Raw genomic sequence first — 13,271 nt, 5'->3', positions numbered from 1 at the left:
TTCTTTGGTCATTTTAGGATTAAGTTAATTAGAATTTTTTTTATTTTAAATTAAGAGAGGAAAATCACTAATAAAATTTGAGCAAGTCACGAAGTATAAAGTGTAGCAATGGGTATATACATGTCTAGGATTGGATTTAGAAAAGAGCTTGGTACTTAAGTAGTCAAATTGACTCACCACCTCTTTTCTAAAATCCTACCTGGTGTATAGTATCTATTTACTTTAAACAATGAGGACATTGTTCATTTTAAGTTGGGGGGACCGAAATTTGAATTTTTTCCACTCAGAATAAATTTTTCTGTTAATTATGATTAGGATATATTTTGTTCAATAATTTAAAATTTTGTTAAGTATGCTAAACTTTAGTATGAATAAAGTTCTATTATTTCAATGAATTGTTATGTTAGCTTAATAATGATATAAATGTATTTTTAATAAAGCATGTAAAACACATCATAAAATTTTAGTTCCTTATGAAAGTTAGGCATGCATGAAAGTTTAAGTTTTTAGAATTGACTTAGTAGTTTCTTGAGGCAAAATCCTAGGAAACATGGAATGTTGGAAATGATTTGGCAACTTTTTGGACCGTTTGAGCCTTTCAAGGCAACCATGATGAAATTTTTATCCTTTGAAATCAAACTTTGAGACTATATGGCCTAATTTTATTTAAACCCTTGCAAATTTAGCCATCACTTCTCTCTTAACTATCTCAAAATTGTCCCAAACACTAGACTCAGTACTATTTCAAGTATTCATTGAAAATAAGTTCGGGGGAGTTGAAAAGAAGTATAAAATGCTCTTAAATTTGTGGTACATTCAGGAAAATGCTCGTGCATTTTGTCTTAAAAAAAAAAGCATATGTATCTAAAAGAGAATGTACAAAAGAGCATATGAAAGCAAAGAAAGTTGGTGTATTGAAGTTGATTATTTCGAAGGTCTGATACAAGCTGAGTCTAACATTTAAAAGCCTAAAATTATTTATCTTTTACCTACCCCTAAGCCCAGCCATGTTACAACCTTGTTAAATACCTATTGATTCAAAAGTTCCAATACTACCTACATTAATGAAGAGAAATTGCTACGTACAACATATGAAGACATAAGTTAAACTTAATGATTGCGGCTTAGTCTTGAATAAAGGGAATAAAATCACATTGGTAAGGTTTAACATGACTTTATTAGGAAGCATTTAGTCTAATTTCTGTTACCATAATAGTTGTTGAGATTAATTTGAACAATATGTATACTTAAGTATCATAACTATCAAATTTCTTGTCTTTGAGCATAAGTATATTAAATTCATAATTTTGGGAGAAATTATTTTCAAAATTTGTGCATTATCGGGACGAGCAATGAATTAAGTTTGGGGGTGTGGAAACACGAAAATTCACGCATTTTTACATACCCCTTTTAGCTTAAAATCATATCGTTTCGATTAAATTCTTGTCGAAAAATAATTAATTTTTATAAAATAATTAAATTATACTTAAAATATGAACATGATGAATTTTATTTAATTTTATAATTAATTTTGAGTAATTTTGGTTATTTTCAACAGAATTGCACAAAGGGCGAAAAATAGCTCAGCATACACTACTTCAAGCACAAAACCGAGAAGCAATTTGAAGTATCAAGGTGAATTAATTTTCAGCATAAGATGGTCCAATTATGTGTATTAATTCATAAAATAATTAATTGTAATTTATACCCAATTTAATTTGGGCTAAATAAATTAATATTAATTATGGAAAAAGTGGTCCAGTTGAGCCGAACCGATTGAAGTGAACTGGCCAAAGATTGGGAAGCCCAAAATCGGCCATATGCTGACCCAAATTAGCTTATTAGCTGATTAATTAATCTTGCAAAGTAGCCCTTGAAGTGTTGTCAAGGTTGCATTCAAACCCCTCCACAATTGGTGGATTTTTGGATTTGCCCTAAGCCATTTTTAGCAAAGTTGAAAGCATCAACTTTGCCACATAGGTGGCCAGCCAAGGGGTGACTCTTTGGCTGCTATTTTTAGCAAATTTCAGCTATCACACTCAGCTATAAAATCCCCCCTTGGGTGATCATTCGAAGCATCTCATTCATTCCTCATTCATTTCACAACACTTCTCTCCTCTCTCATTCTTTTTCTCTCATTTTTCCATTTCAATTCCCTTGCTCTTGTGCCGATTTCTTCCCTTGGAAAACGGGTGTTCTTCAACCATTTTGGAGCAGAAAGGGAGTGTTCATTGAAGCCTTGATTGGTGAGGACAACAAGAAGGAAGAACGGAGCAACCACGTCAAGCCTCGGAAAACCACCGGATTTGATTCTTGTTCCCTATCTCTTTAATTTTTGTTGTTGTTATGATGAACATATCTATGAGTATTAATTTTTTTAGAATGGTTAATTTAATCAGCTTAACTTGAATTTAATTCATGTTGGGTTGATTGCATTTCGTCTTCTTAAATTGTTAAAATTGTGTTTATGTTGTTATAGGCCTCGGTAAAATGCTTGATTAAGTAAAATCATGCCTAAGTTATTCTTGCATTACGACTGTGAGGTAAATAATGAATTAATTATGTAAACGGATCGAAATTGTAATTAATTAACACAGTACTTGATCAATGCATGTTTATTCTTATAAGGTACCTAAAGGTTAAATTAGCAATGTATCTAGCGATATTATTGCCTTGCATAACTTGCAAGATTATTGTGATTAAACTGTTTCAAGGTAGGGATACCTTGTTACCTCACATAGTCTTTTATATGCTTGTTAGATTTAATTAATCATTTGAAATGACATAAGGATATGCAAGAGATTAGTTCAGTTTAATGAGTATGTATGTGCAATAACATGTTTGCTTACTAGAATCTGTTTAGTCGGTTGAATTGACATAGGAATATGTCAAGAGATGAATGGATTTTGGTATGTAAGTATGTTCATAAGTTAGAAAATTACTGGGTTTCCATGATTTTATTTGTAACAATATTAACATAATTTTAATAATTCTAAGATGAGAAGTGTAATTAATCCAACATAATTATATAATCTTGATTAAATTTTATTTTGAAATCGTGCATTAGAACTTTCTTTTACTTCATTTATTTATTTATTTTAATTTTCTTAAGTTTTTAATCACCCTCTTTAAACAAAATATTTTTCTTCACCAAAGTGTTTTAAATTGCATTCATAAATAATCCTTTTCACAGTTCCTATGGGTACGATAACTCGACATTTACTTGTCACTTTATTACTTGTTGCGATTGTGTACACTTGCACATTTCCGTCGTTCCACTTAGCCATGATCTTTACTATTCCCATTCTGTTCGATCCATTCCTTCATCTCACCATCCTATACCTTGATGCTCGAACATCGTAGTGTCCCCTCCGTAAGGCCTAGAGCTTCGCTTATCACGTGTGTATAGCAACACTTTATAATCACCACTTTCCCATTTTTTTTCTTACTAACTTCACTTAAACCAACAATGTTTCCCTCACATGCATTACATGCCTTTTATAACTAAATACTGTAGAATCATGCATGTTAAACTAGAATGACGGATACTTATAACCCATGCAACCTTACAGTATACTTAGCATTTCAAGAATTGAGTGCAAAAAACTCACCTAATGCTTCCTTGCCTCATCAACTTAGCCTTTCCTAGCGACAAAGCTTCCATTCTCCTGGCAGCTAAGAAAGATAATTGGTTCAGGGGTTAAGCTTAGTAATCCCAGTTTAAAACTCAGTTTTCTTGAAACATGCAAAATCCTTAAAATGGTTTTCTAAAGCCCTTAACTTTGGTTCATAAATCTTACGTGTACTGAAAGATTCAGAGCCTTACCAGCTTACTGAACTCCTCATTTTCCATCTTAAACCTCATGATCACTGCTCCATGCAGAGCCTCTCGTAATCATTCTGTCTTCGGAGCAATGAAAAAAATGAATAAAGGAAAGAAATTGAAACGGAATTGAGATGAATCCCCTCCTAGAAGTCACATTTTGACTATTTATATCCCTCTTCTCAAGTTCTTCAATTGTTTAAAAGCCATTCATTGACAATCATTTTATCCCCTACTAAGGAACCAGATGGTTCAAATCTAACCGAACTAGATTTGGGTCTCAATCATATCCCATTTCATTCCTAGTTTTTCTTGATTTTCCAGTAGAGACCACCAGTTTGCAATCTTTTCCAATTTAACCTTTAAATATTCTAAATTTCTAGATTTAAAGAAATTTGAGTGTGACAACTTTCCCACCCTAAAAAAAAAATCATTTGTGAAATTTCCCCTACCGTTCAGTCTTAGAAGCGGACTTAGAGAAACTCTCCCTTATCCTAGCCTACTTATGGCTTACAAAACATCTAGCTTGGTTCCTTGTTTGTACATTTGCACTAACTTACTCTGCCTAATCTTGTGGATCCCCTCAAGCACTTAACAAATGTGAATACACATTTATTGTCGGTTATCAATCCCTTTCATTGTTATACTTATTCTAGTCCTTATCTTCATTTATGTCCAAATTTTAGTGAATGTACTGTAGTAAACACCACTTGCCCAGCATTTCCTTATTTTGGTGGGAAATTCCACGATCCCTAGATTCACTTATATAATACTCCTACCCATCTAATGGGTCAATTCCCTTTCTTGTCACAAGACAAGTAAGCTCGCCTACAGAACACTTCCATTTCTACCTTAAAGGAATAGTAAAGCGATTACTTTTATTCAAATTTTCTATTTTAACAGTAACAATGACTCATTAGCCCTGTTCGAAGAGACTTGTCATTGAACAGGCTTATGACTAGTTCTATTGGGCAATGACTAGTCAATATTCTCGCATTGGGAATTCTAAAAGATTTATTTTCTTCCAATGCCAATAGGTGTTCTCCATATATTGGTAGTTTTAAATGATTACTTACTATTTGTTAAATTTTTTTGTAACTTCCCTCACACACTCTTGGGTTATAAATAGACCAAAACATCAGAAGGAAGTTTGTAAGCCTATGGTCCATTGCTTTAATCAATCTTCTTATTATCTTTCACCTCTTTTCTTCCTATCTTCCTTTTTGTGTTCATATATATATATATATATATATATATATTCTGGGGGGGTAGTTTACCTCTCATCATTCCAACATTAGGGTCTTAAAAGAAACTCCTCCATTTTTCCAGCTTCTTTGCTAAACCACTGGCTAAATCATTCATAGAGGATACTGACAAGGCAATAATTCCTAACTTACAGGAATACACCCACCCAATGTAATATGGTGGTTTACTTGTTATCTCGGGAAGTTATTTTCCCCACTTTACCTTTGTTCTTTGTAACACCCCAAACCCGAGACCATCGCCGGTGTCGGACCCGAGGGGTTAACAAGCCAAGTTCACATGTTTTGCCCACCAATTTGACATTTCCAGTCAGGCTGGAAAACTGCGTCACTGTCGCCTTAAAAATCATATCTCGAGTTGCAAAACTCGGAAACTGGTTTCGTAAATTTTCCATGAATTTATACTCATATATCCATCCATGGATTTATTTCTAGGATTTTTGGTTGGGCCAATTGGTACAGTTTATTAGTTAAAGTTACCCATGTTACAGGGATCGACTGCTCTGACCTTCGCGCGGTATAACTTGAATATCACTCTGTACAGGGCTTTAATGTTGGTTTCGTTTGTTTCTAATGAAACTAGACTCAAAATGGAATCTGTACATATAAGGTATGTCTCCTAATTCTTTTTGGATAATTTATAGTGAATTTTTAAAGTTGCGACAGGGAACCCAGAAACCATTCTGGCCCTGTCTCACAATAGCTTTATTATCTCTTAACCTGTAACTCCTATGACCATTTCGTTTCTTCCATATGAAAATAGACTCATCAAGGTTCATTTACATAGCTTATTCACTATTTAATTCCATTCCTATGAATTTTGGTGATTTTTCACATTCACGCCACTGCAGCTGGCAGCATCTGTTTTTAAGGTAGGACTTACCTATTTGGTAGTCTCCATGATTCGACTAGTCTTGCCATACATAGGTTCATATATGATCATTTTAACCATGCCAATGGCTGATCATATGACCAACATTCCCATTTCCAAGCCATAGCCACATCATGACACCAAATATATACATACAACCCACAATTAGTCTAAGTTCATGCTTCCCTTTTCGAGCCATTTTCGCATGGCCGTATATACTTACATTACAACATATTTAACAAACAAGGGTAGTCCTATACATGCCATCTCAAGTTCAACCAAAATTTATACCAAAATGGAGGCTTGATAGTGTGGATGACTTCGACTTCAACGATCCCAAACCGATTGCCTCGAGCGAAATCTAGAAAACCGAGAGCCAAAGCAACAGGGTAAGCATTTTATGCTTAGTAAGTCTCAAGGAATATAATCAACTCTAATTACAGCAATACATTCACATAGCCATATGCATCATTTCATTTATACACATTCTTACTTCACACTTCATCATTATATAATTTCACAAAGTATCAATCAATTCAATAACTGAAATTCATTAGTCGATTGAGCGAATGTTGCTCAAACATGTCGACTTTCCGATGCACATATAACGCACCTTATCCTTTGGGCTTTTCGAGTGTACTAATTGAATTCATTACAGCAACCAACACTCACCTCCAGCCCAAGATTCTTCGAATATAACCGGATATAATCACGCACAAATGCCTTCGGTCTTAGCCCGGATAGAATGTCTCGCACGAATGCCTTCGGTCTTAGCCCGATGTAGCCACTAGCGAATTGCCTTCGGGTCTTAACCCGGATATAATTTCCAGCATAATTGTCTTCGGGATTTAGCCCGGATATCATTCAATTTCCCATGAACACATACATCAATTATCATTGGACATACATAATTCATTTTCGTTACTAAGGCTCAAACGCAATTATAGTCACAAGCATATTCGCCGGGACTTAGCCCGTAGAATTCAAATACTCATGCATACACAATCAATAATCAATACACATCCATACTTTATTTCACACAATTCAAGTAGGGTCACTTCTTGAGGACTTACCTCGGATGTTGTCGAACGGCTTTTTCGGCTATTCGATCACCTTTTCCTTCCCCTTGTCCAATTGTGGTCTTCTAAGCTCTTGAGCTAATTCAAACAAATTCAATTTATTAAAACCTCATTGTGCTAGCTTTTGGCCGAATATGACAAGGAGTTTAAATGGTCATATGGCCACCCTTTAGCTTGAATACACAATGGTCATGCACATTTTATACTACATCAAGCAATTCAATACAATTTATTCGAGCATCAAGGAAATGCTAAGGCCTTCAATAGGCTACCCAAGGCCGAATATTCATGTACATGTTGAGGTTAATTTTGCACTTAATACCTCACAAAAACAGCATGCAATTTACTAATTAATGCTTTGCACATTGTGGCCCAAAACTTATAATATAGCATCAAGCACCTACATGTGTGCTAGGTCAATTGTGCTTGCAATTTCACAAGCATTCTTCCACATCTTCTTCTTTAAACCAATATATTCATCACTTAGTTCATAACCAAAACATAATGTGCAATCATATATATGCATATATGAGCATGGTCAATTTCAAGGTGTCCATAGCCATCCAAAACACAAATTTTAACTAACATGCAAGAAGCATGAATCATGCTCAAGAATGCATCATGGCGAATATGACAATCATGCTTCTTTTCAACTTCAATCATGATAAAACAAAAGAAAGCTCAAAATCTTACTCATAGGTAGACAATCCATCATTGCATGCATCATCATCAAGTTTCACACTTAGCATGCAATGGCTTTATCACCATAACAACTTTGGCCAAATGCCATTTCCGTGGCATAACAAAGATTTGAGCCATGGCTAACATGCACATCAAATTAGCAACCAAAACATGCATGAAACTCCCAACACAACCTCATACATACCTTACTCTTGATGCAAATTTAGCCAAATCACCTTCTAGATCTCTTCTAAACAAAGGAATGAAGCAAAAATCCTTCTTCCTCTTAGTATTTTTGGCCAAAAGGAGAGAACAAGGATGAACAAATTTTTTGTTTTTTTCTTCTTGGTTGCATGGCAATGGGGGATGCTACTCTCCCACACACATTTTTTTTCATTCTTTTCTTACCCATGCTTATTTGTTTATTATTTCTCCCTAATGCCCAACAAAACATGTTTCATGACATGTTTAGCCCATATCTCTTTGTCATGGCCGCCATCACTTGTAAAAGGGAATTTGACATGCAAGTCCATTATTTTGCATGCATGCTTTAATTAGTCATCACACATTTCCTATCGTACTTTCAAAGTTCACTACTAAGTCCTTTCTAGTGGAATTCACCTTTATAACACTAAATCAATCATCATAAAATGTCATACATGAGCACACATATTATAGGCATCAAAATAAATTTTAATTATTTTTATGCCTCGGTTTTGTGGTCCCAAACCACATTCCGACTAGGGTCAATTTTGGGTGTCACAACTCTCCCCACTTAAGAAATTTTCGTCCCCAAAATCTTACCGTAAATAGGTTTGGATATCGCTCTTTCATAGAGTTCTCGGTCTCCCAAGTAGCTTCTTCTATCCCGTGCTTGAGCCATAACACTTTCACTAGCGGAACCCGCTTGTTTCGCAACTCTTTCACTTCCCGTGATAGGATACGAATCGGTTCTTCCTCATAACTCATATTGGCTTGAATTTCAATTTCGATGGACTAATCACGCATGATGGATCGGATCTATAGCGTCAAGCATCGAAACATGAAAGACATCGTGAACCTTTTGAGCTCGGGGCAAAATCAAGCGATATGCCACCGGACCGACTCGCCTCGATATCTCATATGGTCCAATGAACCTCGGCTCAACTTGCCCTTACTACCAACTCGAGTATCTTTTTCCAAGGCGATACCTTGAGAAACACTTTATCACCCACCGATACTCGACATCCTTACGCTTCAGATCCGCGTGCACGACTTCTCGACGATCGGAGGCTATCTTCGACTTTCACGGATTACTTTCACTTTCTGCTCAAATCCCTAATCAAATCCACCCGAAAATCTTGCTTTCACCGAGCTCATTCAAAACAATGGCGTCACGGCATTTACGAATCGCATAAGGCCTCGTAGGGTGCCATCTTAATACTTGATTGAAAGTCGTTGTTGTGTTTAATTCAATTAACGGCAAATACCGCTCCCATGAACCACTAAACTCGAGAACGCAACATCTTAACATATCCTCAAGTATCCGAATTATCCGCCGGATTGACCATCGGTTTGGGGGTGAAAGGCGGTCTTGAAATGCAACTTGGTACCCAAAGCTTCTTGCAACTTTTTCCAAAATCGCGAGGTAAATCTCGGATCTCTATCCGACACGATAGAAATAGGCACCCCGTAATTTCACAACTGAGAAACGATAATTCCGCTTAATTTGTCCATTGAAAATCCGTGCGACGGGGACAAAGTGGGCCGACTTAGTCAATCGATCTACCACGACCCAAACCGCATCCTTCTTACTCACGACAATGGCGGTCCGGATACAAAGTCCATTGTGACTCGATCCCATTTCCACTCGGGTATCGTGATTGGTCAAGTAATCTCAAGGCACCGATGTTCCGCTTTCACTTGTTGACATATTAAACATCTCAAACAAAGTCGGAGATGTCTCGCTTCATACCATGCCACCAAAACCGACGCTTTCAAATCATTGTACATCTTCGTGCTCCCGGTGGATTGCCATTCGGCTACAATGGGCTTCATTCTGAATTATCGAAATGAGTTCAATTCTTTGGGACACATGACGACTTTTGAACCTCAAACAATCGTCATCGCCGATTTGAAACTCCGAGTCCTTGTTCGAACACACGCAGCCCGCTTTTGCAACCAACTCGTCATCGACTTTCTCGAGCTTCTCGAATTTGGTGTGTCAATAATGGTTTGGCTTTCAATTCAGCCACTAACACACCGTCGGATCGGATAGACAAGTGCACATTCATCGTCAGAAGTGAATAACGATTTACGACTCAAGGCATCCGCAACCACATTCGCCTTTCCGGTGATAGTCAATGATCACTCATAATCCTTTAACAACCGAGCCAACGCCTTTGTCGCAGATTTAAGTCTCTTTGGGTCATCAAATACTTGAGACTTTTGTGATCCGAGTATACATGGCACCTTTCACCAAATAAGTAATGTCGCCAAATCTTTAAGGCGAATACGATGGCGCCAATTCGAGATCATGAGTCGGATAATTTTTCTCATGTGGCTTTAATTGCCTCGACGATAGGCCACAACTCGACCTTCTTGCATTAATACGCAACCTAACCCAAGTAGAGAGGCGTCGCTATAGATGACAAACTCTTTGTCGGACTCGGGTTGCACTAGAATTGGGGCTTCAACAAATAAGTTTTCAGTTGATCGAAACTTTTTGGCATTTCTCCGTCCATTCAACTTAACGTCCTTTTGGAGTAAGCCATCATCGGCGTGGCTATCGTTGAGAAGCCTTTACAAATCGTCGGTAATAACCTAAGAAGCCCAAAAAGCTTCAACCTCAAGAATATTTCTCAAGGCTTCCAATTTAGTATGGCTGAAATTTTATTCGGTCGACTCGAATACCCGGCGCATACCACATGACCCAAGAAGCTAACCTCTCTAACCGTAACTCACACTTGTCAACTTAGCATATAATTGCTTGTCCCGTAAAATTTGCAAAGACTAACCGCAGTGTTCAAAGATGTTCGGTCTCATTTCTTGAATAGACCAAGATGTCATCAATGAACACGACTACAAATCGATCCAAATATGGTCTAAAGATCCGATTCATTAAATCCATAAATACCGCTAGGGCATTAGTGAGCCCAAACGGCATCACTAGGAACTCATAGTGACCATATCTCGCTCAAGGCGCCTTGGGCACGCCTCAATCTCGGATTCGTAATTGATAGTAGCCCGATCTCAAATCTATTTTCGAGAACACCGAGGCTCCCTTCAGCTTGATCGAACAAGTCATCAATACGTGGCAACGGATATTTGTTCTTTATCGTCGCTTATTGTCGACGATAGTCGATGCACAATCGCATGGTTCCATCCTTCTTCTTCACGAACAACACCGCGCAAGACCCAAGGCGAAAAACTCGGCGAGCAAAACCTCTATCCACCAATTCTTGAAACCGAGCTTTCAACTCCTTTAATTCCGTTGGTGCCATACGATACGGAGCTATCGAATTGGAGTGGTACCAGTACCAATTCGATGCCAAATTCTATTTCCGAACAGTGGTAAACCCGCAATTCTTCGGGAAAACATCCGGTATTCACAAACCACGCGCACGATTCGGGTTTCTTCTCGATTCCTTGTCATCGAAAGCACGACGCAAGGTACGCCGCACCCTTTTCTTACATATTTCGGGCCAACATCGCGATATTACATACCGGCAACCCGCTTAAGTCCGTGGACTCAACCCGAACTATTTCATTATTCGCGACCTCAAATCGATAGTCTTGCTCTTGCAATTTACAACCGCATCGTGCATGGTCAACCAATCCAAACCAAGAATAACATCGAACTCATCGAACGGCAAAAGCATTAAGTCCGCCGAAAACAAGAACCTCTAACACTAGGGGACTTTTCTTGCACACTTTGTTAACAAGCACGTAATGACCCAAGGGTTTGACACCGAATTACAAACTCAAGAGACTCAATAGGCAAAGTCTTCTTTGGATGCTAAGGTTTCACATATATATGAATGAGTAGAACCAGGGTCAATCAAAGCAATCACATTTGTATTGAAAAGAGTGAAAGTACCGTAATAACATCCGAGAGGCAAGATCCTCGGCGTGCGCGTATGGCATAAGTCCTAGCAGAGCACGAGCCTCGATCCGATGGTAGCATCTCTAGATCCTCTCGACCGCCATCGACATTGCCCATATTTCTAGGTGGCCTACCTCGAGCGATGGTAGCACCCGGTTTGCACTCGACTTACATTCTGCTCATGCATCCTGCAATCCTTCATAAAGTGGTCGGCCGATCCACACTTATAGCAGAGCGATCACGAAACCAACAGCTCCCTCAATGCCATTTGCCACAATGTGGACACTCCGCCTCTCTCTACGATCATTTCCACCATCGGCGATCAAGTGACTCGTGTGGTCACAGGGGTCGATCGCGTCCTCGCCTAGAAAAGCCCAAACGCCTCTAGACCGGCTCGCATCATCTCGAAATCTCTTCGATGCTTGTTGAAGAGACTTTCCGAGGACCTCTTTCGAATTCTCCAATCCCCACATCAGCTTTTTGTTTCTCCTTTCTAAGCTCTTCGGCTTTACAAGCTCGCTCAACAAGTACTACGAACTCTCAGATCTCGAGAATGCCAACAAACATCCTTATATCATCATTCAGCCCATCCTCGGCGTTTACACATAATAGCTTCGGACGAAATGCATTCTCGCACAGTCGGCTAAGCCTCACAAACTTTCGTTCAGAGTCGATAACGGACATAGAACCTTGCTTAAGATCAAGAAATTCCTCCGCTTTTGGTCGATGAATCTCTCGATCGATATACTTTTTTCTAACTCGGTTTGAAAGAATTCCCAAGTCACTTGCTCTCTAGGCACCACAAGTCGAGTACTCCACCAATAGTAGGCGGACTCAGTAGCAAGGAGATGGTACACTTTAAGCACTCGTCGGGTGTACAGATAGCTCATCAAGCACCCGGATAGTGTTATCTAACCAAAATTCAGCTCGCTCGGCATCATCATCATCCGTAGCCTTAAATTCAGTGGCCCCATGTTTTCGAATCCTATCGATGGGGCTTACTTGACCTTATTTGGTCACCACCGGAGGTATTGTAGGTACGGGGTTGCATTTGTCGGAATGGAGGTTGTGGAACAGTAGTGTTGGTTCGAATGTATTGATTAAACCATTCGCTCATCACACTATAAAAGGCTTGCCTAGCCTCGCCATTAGGATTGCTGGCCATAGGTTGAGAGTCCGCCGACGCTGTCCCTTGCGCGGAGCAGCGCCACACTCTCCACATCATCAGCTATCGCTTTCGGTTGGGATCGGATCCATTGCTACAACAAACACAAAGTCGAATTGTCGTAATCATCACACTATCGATTCATCATTTAATGGCATGTATAGCTAGACCCCAAACACATCACGGTAGTCCTAGAATCGACTAAACCGTGGCTCGATACCAATAAAATTGTAACACCCCAAACCCGAGACCATCGCCGTGTCGGACCCGAGGGGTTAACAAGCCAAGTTCACATGTTTTGCCCAC

This window comes from Gossypium arboreum, chromosome 6, assembly GCF_025698485.1.
Source record: "Gossypium arboreum isolate Shixiya-1 chromosome 6, ASM2569848v2, whole genome shotgun sequence".
NCBI classification, from domain to species: domain Eukaryota; kingdom Viridiplantae; phylum Streptophyta; class Magnoliopsida; order Malvales; family Malvaceae; genus Gossypium; species Gossypium arboreum.
Note: the sequence above shows the minus strand (reverse complement) of the source record.